Consider the following 11616-nt stretch of genomic DNA (forward strand, 5'->3'; position numbering starts at 1 on the left):
TGTTCAACATGATTGTTTTCAATCGGATTGAAAAAACACCCATGTGAACTGGGCCAGTGTTGGACCTGAGAACTGTCCAGAGGCGTCCTGCCGTCACTCCCAGTGAGCTGGGACGACCTCCAGCGTCTCAAAGCCTCGGACAGGAAAGAGCAATGGAGACCAGGGATGAATGGACGTATTTATGCAACAGCGATACCAGATATCCTGAAAGGACAAGCAGTGAGGTTGATTTTATCCCAGACAACACCTGGACACATGTCTCCTGAGGCTGAAGCTGCGAGGGAACGCTGAGCCTCTCCGTCTTGATCTGACGGAGTGGTGGTCAGCAGCAGCTCTTCTGACGGCAGTCCTTCCGTCTGTCTTCTCCTGCATCTGATTTCACCCTTTGCAAAAGTTGGAAGCGTCCAAACTGATGAAGTCGCTGTGGAAACATCTCTGTTTCAAACACTCTGAAGGAGGGCAGTGCCCGGATCAGGATCAGAGTGTTCTGGACCAGGAGCCCCAGATGTCCAGCTGGTCCAACTACCCCGCTGTCTTTGGGATACAGGAAATGAGATTATTGCCCTGAAGGTCTCGTTCCAATCCCAAGTATTTGAGTTAAGTTGATTTCATACTGTACAGCAAAGCATTGATTGATTGATTGATTGATTGATTGATTGATTGATTTATTGATTGATTGACCCATCCATCACTGCTTCATCTATGTTGATGGGGTAATACTGCGGGAGGGAGGAACCCGGGCTTGACCCCCTGCTGCAGCGTAAAACCCAGCTCCTCATCACCTCCATCATGGCCCATCCTCTGTAGCAGGGCTCCAATAAAGTTATCGATTATGCTCTGGCAATATGGTGATGTGAGGAAATGACGCTCCACTTAGAAACCATTGCACAAATGTAACCTAAATCACAAAAATGGAGGAGGGGTAGTTACTGTCAAGGATGTCGGTCCATGCAGGGGTGAGTACTCGTGCATTCACTCAGTGTTTAATCGATGGATAAAACTGTCTATCCATTCAGGTATTGATGTTTCCTATGACAACTGCTTATCCACACGGAGCGGGGAGACACCGGAGGCCTTTCAATCATCGGCCGGCTGACGGGACGACGGCGCAGAGTCGTCTAATCCTGGATTCAAGCCACACGCTCAATTATTCCTCTGCCACAATGCAGGGAGAACCAGAGGAGGAGTCGATGGCGGCATGTCGGAGCACGGGTTCTGCCACTGCGTGAGAACCGGGCCTGGTCATTCTCTGACAATGACGGATAATCAATATGGATCTACTCCTGAAGATCTGCTGCCTCAGACCAGCAGCAATCAGCAACCAGAGGACGACTGCAGAGGCCCCAGCAGGACGGCACTCTTATCACCCCGGAGGAGGAGGAAGAGGAGGAGGAGGAGGAGGAGGAGGAGGAGGAAGAGGAGGAGGAGGAGGAAGAGGAGGGAGGAGGAGGAGGAGGAGGAGGAGGAGGAGGAAGAGGAGGAGGAAGAGGAGGAGGAGGAGGAGGAGGAGGAGGAGGAGGAAGAGGAAGAGGAAGAGGAAGAGGAGGAGGAGGAGGAGGAAGAGGAGAAGGAGGAGGAGGAGGAGGAAGAGGAGGAGGAGGAGGAAGAGGAAGAGGAAGAGGAAGAGGAGGAGGAGGAGGAGGAAGAGGAGGAGGAGGAGGAGGAGGAGGAGGAGGAGGAGGAATAGTAGGGGTTGGACAGGTGCTGGACAGCAGTCTGTCAGTTCCCTCTTTAGATCAGGACTTCTTCTCTGAAGCAGGTTAGACCGGTCCGGGACAGTCCGGGACAGTCCGGGACAGTCCGGGACAGTCCGGGACAGTCCGGGACAGTCCGGGACAGTCCGGGACAGCGGTCCTGAGCCGTCCAGAGCCGTGCGGTCCGGTCTGCAGCTCTGAGCCGTGGACAGACGGCGGGTCCAGTCACCTTATTACCGTCATGTTTGGACACATCGATCCGCCGCAGCGCCGATCAATCGGCGGTGAGAAAAACAATAAAGCGGAGTTCATCAGGTCTCCGGCCTCGTACAGTATCAGGAGTCTCCCCGATGGAGGAAACAATAATCACCTCCCAGAGCTGCGTCTGCTCGCGGCAGATGATTGAGTTCACTTCTCATCGACTCTTCGCTCACTGGTCCGGAGTGTGTGCCCAGCGCCGCAGATCACACACTCCAGATGAAAGCAGAGGTGGATTTATGGAGCGTTAAAAAGAGTCTTCCAGCGTGATGACAGGCTGGAGCCATTAGAATCACTTAACGCTTGATGACGAATCTGGTTCCTTCATGCCGGTGACGCGGCGGCCCGGTGACGGATCCCGGAGATGATGGAACAGACCGGTAACATCATCAAGGCTCCCTTCTTCTCACTCAGCATCCCTCATATTAAGATTTTCATCCTGTAATAACTAAAAGCCATTTCATTACTCATTCATCAGGATCTGGAGCTCCAGTACACATGGAAATATGATCCTGCGATTCCAGCAGAAGAGCGATGTCTAACGACCCTGCGAGTGGCAGGGTAATAAAACACGGCGTGCACGCTGTCTGTCAGGAAGCCGGAGCTCGCCGTGCCCAAGCGACGCGCCGCCGTGCTCCTCGCCGCCTCCGCCACGATCGATACTTAAAACAACAGCAAGAAAATCTGTGGAATCAGCATCTATGAAGCAGATGAATTGATTTGCTGAAGGTTCGTTCAAGCATTCAGGGGAATTTAAGCAGTGCACAATGTTGCCAATCAAATCCATATCAACCTGTGGGCCCATGAGCTCTGCTGTTTATTAACGTGAATGATGGGTAAATAAGACAGCTCAGCAGAAACAACACTTCTTGGAAATGTGGAGACACTGAGTTTGATTTATGCATATGGTCATCTGTGTCAGAAGAGTGTGTGTATGTGTGTGTGTGCATGTGTGTTTTCTTTGTGTGTTTAAATCAATGGTCATCCCCTGATACAAGATGGCCTCATAAATCACTGTTTGTTGATCACTTGTCAGGAGGCAGGGCCTCGTGGCGTTCTCCTCATTATTCAGCTCACAGCCTGCTGCATGAGCAAGGACAGGAGCCGGAACACCCCAAGACCTGGACCCCGAACCAGAACACACCCAGACCTGGACCCCGAACCAGAACACACCAGACCTGGACCCTGAACCAGAACACACCCCAAGACCTGGACCCCGAACCAGAACAACCCAAGACCTGGACCCTGAACCAGAACACACCCCAAGACCTGGACCCCGAACCAGAACACACCCAGACCTGGACCCTGAACCAGAACACAGCAGACCTGGATCCTGAACCAGAACCCATCCCAAAACCTCCTGAAGTCTGAACCTGGGGCTTCAGCTGGACAGAGGAGGAGGAAGCAGGTTGGATAGACTGAGATTGTTGATGTGTAAACGGCGTGGTTTCAGTAGCCACGCCCCCTGGCTCTCTGCTCCATCCTCATGTCTCCCTGCAGAGGCAGGCCTGGAGGTCTGGTTTCAGACAGAAGGAAGTCCTCCCACCGGGACTCTGAAACATGAGCCCGGCTCTGCTGTCACCGACATGCTGGAAGACGTCCCAGAACAACAGGAAGCAGTCAGACTGGGAGCTCACCGCCGCTCGCCAGGCTCTTCACAGGCTGCAGTGGAAGTTTCTCCGACACGTCAAGCGAAATGTTCACGTCCTCTTCTTCATGCTTTGTTTGGTTTCACCGTCACTGCAGTCCTGGATTTTCTTCACCTTCTGAAAGTCAGAGTCCTTGTGAATCAGGAAGAAGGAGGTCCTGGTCCCGGTCCAGGTTCTCCTGGTCCTGGTCCAGCTTCAGATCTAGACTGAGACTCGGTCAGTGTCCTGAGCCTGATGATGTGTCGTCTGGAGGATTATGCTTCCAGAGGACCGGCTGTGGACGATGTCTGCACTTTGTTTTACACATTAAGCTCGCTTTAGGACTGAATGTAGACGAACTAAAAGAATAGGAAAGCTGTTGTGGGACGGATTAGATGAGTGGAAACAACACAGAGACAGAGCCATGTTTCTGGAGAGGCTGGTTCGACCGCAGATCTCTGCTCAGAGCGAGAACAGGACGGTTCTACGCTCAGATCCACCGCGGCGGTCCAGAGTCAGCCCTGGTGAATGAACTGATAATCCTCTCCTTCATATCAGCTGTTTCCCTGGTTTAACCATCACTGGCTGCATCATGCTGAAGCCAACCGGCTCAGGTCAACACTGACGGAGGAACGGGATTGGTTGATGGGCTGAATGGGCGGGGCCAGATCCTGGTAAATTCGGGTGAAGACATGAAGCTTCATCAACCAGGCTGTAATTTAAAAGCTTCCTTTTCAAAGCGAGGCTTTGAGAAGGGCAGAGCGCTGCAGCTCGGAGTGGTTCTGGAAGTGGGATTACGCCGTCTGTCTTAGTGATACGGCGTGCCAGCTGGGCTCCGGGTTAATTACTGGATTACCCTCTCTAATTAAGAGTTAAATAATTCATAGAATAACAGTATCTCAGCTCTGGAAGCCCGTGTCTTGTGCAGGCGTGGACCAGGAGCAGCTCGTTCCTCACAGCTGAGAGGTGCTGGCTGGAGGCTGAGACGTGGTCTGGGCATGTTTCAATCCTGCTGAGCAGATCACAGGCCGCGCTGCCGTTTCCCTTTCATATATATTTGCAGCATAATGTGAGGTTTGAAAATCAATGAGCGGCACTCGTTTGATCACAGCCGTGTCCGGAGAAAAGAGTGTGTGACGGTCCCACATGTGGAGGCCTCTCCTGCAGATGTGCACGGCCAGGAGGATTTAAAGTCAAGCACGAAAATTAAAAAACAATAAAATCAGATTTTAAGTGTTATTCATCCACCTTCTGAACTGATTCACACGATCGTCAACCTTCATTCCTGCAATGTGGAAAAATATTGATCCAAAAACACAAGTGGAGATTTAGGGAGCCGCACTTTAAAGGGACGTGTTGGGAGAGAGAGAAAAAAAAAGCGATTTGACCCATCTAAGATGGCGATTTGAAACCCAGCACAGCCAATCCTGTCCTGTTTTCTCTGACATCACGCCCTTACGCAACTTAAGCCCCTCCCACAAGAACGTGCAACGAACGCCCCTCGACCGATCACGGTTAGAGCCTCAGGGGCTCTTCTGATTGGTCAAAGATACCTGGAGCTGTCGAGATTCCTTTTCAGCTCAGAACAGAGACAGATGGAAACGCTGCGCCCTCGCGGTAGAGCAGTTACGCTACACTCCTAAAGGATTATCAATGGATACTCTAACATTTAATCCAAAGAAAACACAGAAAAATTAGCATCGACTAGCAAAATCCTACCTACAGCAGCTTTAACTTAAAGCAGAATGAAGATTCACACAATGGAGGAATTAATTAAGATCAGAATATGAACAAACCGGCCACATTAGGTTAAATTCAGAATCATCCTTTTCGTTTGGAATGAGGTGTTCCAGGTCCTTTCAGAGCAGAGTGGAGTTTTATTGTGAATTAAAGGGGGATAAAAACTGTTTTGACACTGGGTTTAAATCTCTGAATGGCTGTTCAGAGATTGTTGAAGGGCGCTGTGTCCTGTCCTGGTAGCTCTGGACTGAGGGGACGACGAGACGCGACGAGGACGGCTTCCTTCAGGGCAGATCAGCCGGCTGTGTGGAGTCCAACATCAGCTACAGATACGGGAGAGAAATCATTTCATGAAGTGATTGTGAATCCTGGGAAGACGTCGGCGGTGTGTTTGTGTGACTGTGGACGGAGGTCAGCGGAGCAGGGTGTGTGTGTGTGTGTGTGTGAGAGCTGTTTTAACACACATGCGAAAAATTGGAGAAAAGGGAAGATGAAAAAAAGAGAAAAAAGAAAATAAAAATGGTGGGAAATTGATTATAATTGAAGAAAAAAGGGGAAAAAGAAAAGAACATTTGCCAGTAGTTAAAACTGCTACAACCAAGAAAACAAGCAAACAGCGAAAGAGGCTTAAAAATGACTTAAGTGGGAAAATCTATGGGGAAAAAATGGTCACAAAAGATGAAAATGTCATAAAATATGTCAAAATGTTACTAATAAGACTGAATGACTGGCATCACATATGATCCAGACCAGATCCAGACCAGATCCAGACCAGATCCAGACCAGATCCAGACCTGATCCAGACCAGATCCAGACCAGATCCAGACCAGTGCTGTGTGCAGTGAAGTGTTGATCCAGACTGGAAGTCCCTGAAAACCGTCCAGGTGCCGGTCTTGATGCCCGGCTGGTTTCCAGCCGCCGCCGCCTCATCCTGGACGTTAACGCCGCGTGATGCAGATCCTGCTGCTGCTCCCTCACATGAATTATTCATGGCTGTAATTGCTTTTGTCCTTTTTGGGATTCAACAGGCGGCGGAGAGCCACGGGGCTGCTGCGGGTTTTTCAAGTCCTCCTCAGACCCGGGTCGTCCGGCGGACTGGTCCCGCAGAAGCACGCCGGTCCTGCGTGGCTGAAACACGCCTGCAGTTAATGGGCTTTTTGGCAGCAGGCGTCGCTTTACGAAGGCGCCAGTGTGAGCGGGGGTCTCTGAGGTCAAGCACCGTCATGTTCCTGCTGCTGAATTATGCATCGCTGTGGCAGAAAGACGAGAGTCATCAGAATAATGAAGCTCAGTTTGCTCTGATTTTACGTAAATAACTAATGTAGCCACGAAAGCACAGCTTAATGTAACTGATGTATTTTAATTTGGAGCAAAGGAATCATAATAAGACAAGAAGTTATCCCTTTAAATACCCAAAAAATGTTAAAAAGAACATTAAAAACAGGGTAAGTCCAGATTAAAAAAGAGTGAAAATACCTGCATGTCATGTAATCCCTCTAACTGTGAGCCTCTTAGTCTGCTCCTGCATGTCTGAACCCCGAGTGTGAAGCTGCTCCATATTATCATGCAGACGAGGCTGCAGCAGGGGCTCCTGCTGCCTGATGGGGGAGGCCTCAGAAGAGGCTGGCCGCTGGGTCCGGAGAGGTGGGGCCCCCCGGGGCCCCCCCCCGGGGCCCCCCCGGGGCCGCGGCCGCCGGCGTCACATTTCAGATGCATATGAAAGACCCGCTGCCGGCCGGGCTCCAGGGGGGCGGGGGTCTGCTGCTAACAGATCCAGATAAGACAGGTCCTCACCGCATGAGAACCTGAGAGAAACAACCCTGTGCTGCTGATCTCCGGATCAATAAACCCGACCAGGTCCACCGTCCAGGAAAACACTGTATCTGTAGAACAGCCATTGCTGCTGGAAGACATGGAGGAGTGACACACACACACACACACACACACACACACACACACACACACACACACACTCACAGCCCAGCCTGCAGAGCCGGGTCCTGCGTTCAGGCCGAGCGGAGCAGCAGGTGTGCGGCCCGCTTCCTGCCGCCGCCGCAGATAAAGCCCGTGAGTGATGAGCGACCTCCAGCAGCCACGACAAAAAGCCAGTGACCTTCTGCCGACGAGATCCGCACACGTGTCAGAACACATTCTGGGAGCAGTGATTGAACTGTTTGTTTCTGGGAGTGTGTGTGTGTGTGTGTGTGTGTGTGTGTGTGTGTGTGTGTGCGCGCTCAGGACGACCTTCTGCCTCCAGCTCCGACCGGCGGTGTTTCAAAACTCGGCGTTTACACGGCGACGCCTGAAACACCCTGATGCAGCGAGCATGCCAGGCCAAGAGGAGGCGCTGTAGGCGATCCTCGGAGAGGAACACTGCGTCCGGAGCGCCTCAGGCCAGCGGCGGCGCCGGGACACACGGTCTACAGACCACCAGCCTCTGGCTGTTTACACCACAACACAGTGTTACAGCCTGAATCCAGCTGCTGCTGCCAGTTATCTCATTCTGGACCCCGGACATCCGGCCACTAAGCACATCCGGGTATCCGCGGTCCTTAGCAACCAGTGCAGAGGGGCAAACAATCAGCACACTGCTGCTAGCGACGCATTCGTGTGGAGTTTGTTCTTGCTCAATATTTATTATAGATTGAGAAAAATAGATATATAAAAGATGGTGAAGAATTGTTGTGTTCAACTGCACCAACAGTGTAGCTCCACAGCCTCACTTCTCCGTTTGTATGATTCCAAACGAGGCTGCTGAACCAGAGAGGAGGAGGAAGTTGCTGTTATAAACAGAACCGCCGACGGCAAAACACCGGGAAAACTGTGGCTAGCTAAATCAGACTACACATGTTTGTTCTGCACACTTTGTAACAGGTAAGAAAGGAAAGTTTAGAGCTGCCATTTCTGTTTCTAGACTATATGGGTGGATGTGAGCTGAGCCTGTTAGCCTGTTAGCCTGTTAGCCTGTTAGCCTGGCATGCCAGACTGACTTTATGTATTCCACACATATAAAGACATAAAGAAATACGTGTTTCCCCGTGTATCTCTGACCATGGAGAGACAGTCTGGGGAGCCAGGATATGAGCCTGTTCCTTTAAGCGTGGTAACAAACAAGAACTAGCAGGCGAGCTAACGCTAGCTTGTTAGCGTCTTCATTTTAATCAAACTGCTTGGTCAAATAAAATATTTTAAATAGACACCTTTTATAGCAACATGTGTACTTACCAGGAGCTTTGATGAGGTAGTGGTTCACATCTGGGAACCCAGACTAGGCCTTTGTTTTGGATCATTTAGCCAGGAATCAGCTGTGTGCTGTATGGACACAAATCCAGCCCGACCATGTTCAGCTGTGCCTTATATCTTGCTAAAGCTTCAACCCATATTTTGTCGTGCCCAAAATTTTGAACATTTCACAATTCTCGTCCCGACATGGCACGCAGTCACGACGGCTTTACACACACTTCACGCCACTTTACGAGTGGTTTGCGACTGTTTGCGAGTTGATTTGTGCCAATGCATGCCACAGAATCGTTTAAGTGTAAACCTAGCTTAAGTAAGGCCGATCACATGACGACACGCCAATATCGAGAATCTTTTCTCATGTGTGTTTTTCTCATGTTTTAACTAGTGCCGTTGCTTTTAATCTCATTAATCACGATTAATTCACTCAGAGATGTCAATGATATTTTTTTTAAAATTGTGATTAATCACAGAATCAGGGTTAGAGTTGGAATTTGGCTCTAATTAAAGAGACAGTAGAGAAGAGTGATTTTCTGTCATGAGACTTGATGTTTCTGGACTGTTCTACACCCAAAGAGAACCTGGGACCGGCCTTCCCTTGAGCAACTCAACTTTAAACCGTTGGATGGTTCAAATCCCACATCAGTGTTTTCTGATCACAGACTGCTGCACTTCAGTTAAAAGATTCACATCAAGATCTTTTCAGCATTAAACTGGTGATTTAATGTGTTCAAAAATGATGTGATTAATCACAATTAACTCTGCCCAGAGCTGCAATTAATTAGTTAATTTAATTTTAAACAATAAACAGCCCTAGTTTAGATGTTTGCTGAGTGTCGCTGGCCGTCTGGTGTTGGTGATCGGCAGAGTGTTCCTCATCTGGAGCTTCCAGCTGCTGCAGTCGGTCACACAGCCTGCAGGATGTGTGTCGCGCCGGCTGCTGTTATTATTGTTGTTGTTGTTGTTGTTGTTGTTGCTGTTGCTGTGTGTGTGTGCGGCGTGGAGCAGAGCAGACCCCAGAACCTGCTGCAGAGGCAGACGGCCCCCCGCTGGGAGCAGAGCAGCAGAGTGCAGGCTGCAGCAGCAGAGGCCCGGCGCTGACGTAATGCATGTGAGCCCCGTCCTCCGTCAGCCAATCAGAGCGCGGCGCAGTGCTGCTGGGCTGGCCTCGGCAGCCTCAGCCTGCAGACCCTCCACCGCCTCCCGTCTGGGCCGGAGCCTCGTGCGCTCTGGACTCACCTCCTCACCGTCCTCCTGGCTTTCATGGAGGTCGGCGTCTCTGCTCCAATTCTTACTCCAATTTATCTAATGGTGTGTGTGTGTGTGTGGGTGTTGTGTGTGTGTGTGTGTGGTGTGTCCACTGATGTCCACCTCTCAGGAGGACTCAGACGTCCTGCAGGGCAGCTCCAGCTGTGTGGTTCCAGAGTTCTGGTCCTGGACCGGCGGAGACCAGGGTTCCTCCTCGGCGCTCCGGTTCTCCCGCCGTCCGTGTGTTCTCTGGATTTCTGGGGTCTGTTCGTCTGTCCCTCCCGTCCTCGGCCGACACGGAGCTGCTTTTCTGAATGAAAGCCAGACAGAGCCGAGCCGAGCAGAGCAGACCCCCACACCAGCAGCTCCTGTTTCCAAGGCGACCGGCCGCAGCCGCCAATCAGGACGCTCCGCCGGGCCGGGCGGGCGATTCAACTGCTTAAAGCCACAGCGTCCTTTTCTGAAGGCAGGCGTTGAGGGAGAGGACGGCGGACGGACACGGGTTCCCTTCGTGTTTTTCCTGACATGGCGGCCGGACCGTCCAACACACACAGACACAGCCGTGCACATACATTCACAAACTGGAGGACAGTGGATGGTGGTAGGTACTTATTTATTAAAAGATGAGTCAAAGACAGTTTCACACTGGAATGTGAAGTAACCACTGCCTCGAACTTCCAAAAAACGTCCTGGCATATAATTAGGTCAGATTCCAAAAAACCCCTGTTATCAAACAGACTTCATATGTAAGACCCACATAAAATAAACAATATCTGCTTTTTTTAAGTGCAAGAAATAAAAAATACAGGTTTGTGGTTAATGTTTTAAAAAAAGAAGGCAGTCTTCAGTCTTAAAATAAAGTTTCATTTCATGAAACAGGACTATGGAATGTACTGTGTGTCTGCTGGGAGCGGCCCGGGGTCCGGCCGCCCCCTCCCCAGAATCAGCAGTGGCGTTAGAAAGAGGTTTTGGTGTGGGATCTGCTCATCCTGCGGTGAAACGACATTCAGATTGTGGCGTGAGTCTGCCGGGCGGTACGGATCACACCAGGAGGCCATGTGGGACGGTTTGGTATCAGTTCCAGCTGATTCGTTTATTCTCCTGCCTGGACAGGCTTCAGCATCATAACATGAAATGATGTTGACAGTGCACGAGTCTGTTCCTCCATCACTTTGCTACAATTGTTGATGGTCTGTGTCTTCAGAGGATATATTGCACAAAAAAATGAGAAAGGGGGAAAAACAGTATGTGCCATAAAAAATACCAAAATCCAGTTTCACACCTGCGATCGGGACCCATCCACATATCACGAGTATGATATACATAAACTCCTAACTTTACTATATTACAGTACATATACAATCTTGAAACTAGTTCCAGCTCTGAGGTATGTCTCCCCCAAGACGCCATTGTATGTCTACAAATACTCAACAAATCTGCTCTACAACTGTACAAAACCTAGTTTAAAATCACAAGGCATTTTTGATGCAAGTTTTAATTTAACTTAATCCTTAAAACCAGGACTCCCTTGCATGCTAAAAAAACAAATGATAAAGGGAACAAGTGCCTGAAACTCACTGAAAGCACAGTAAGAACATTCCCTTTCGACTGTACAAAAATATGCCTGAAAATATCTTACTTTCTTTTAAAAAGATGAGGTCTGTTATGTATCAAAATGCTTCCTCCACGCCTGAACTCTGCAGAGGTTTCCACACCGGGAGGTAAACGGAATCAGGTACAAAAGAAAAGACAGAAAATCAACCAGAAGTTAAAGGAAAAATCCTGAACAGTTTGTCAGTTTGTCACAG

This window comes from Salarias fasciatus, unplaced genomic scaffold (assembly GCF_902148845.1).
Source record: "Salarias fasciatus unplaced genomic scaffold, fSalaFa1.1, whole genome shotgun sequence".
Lineage (NCBI taxonomy): Eukaryota > Metazoa > Chordata > Actinopteri > Blenniiformes > Blenniidae > Salarias > Salarias fasciatus.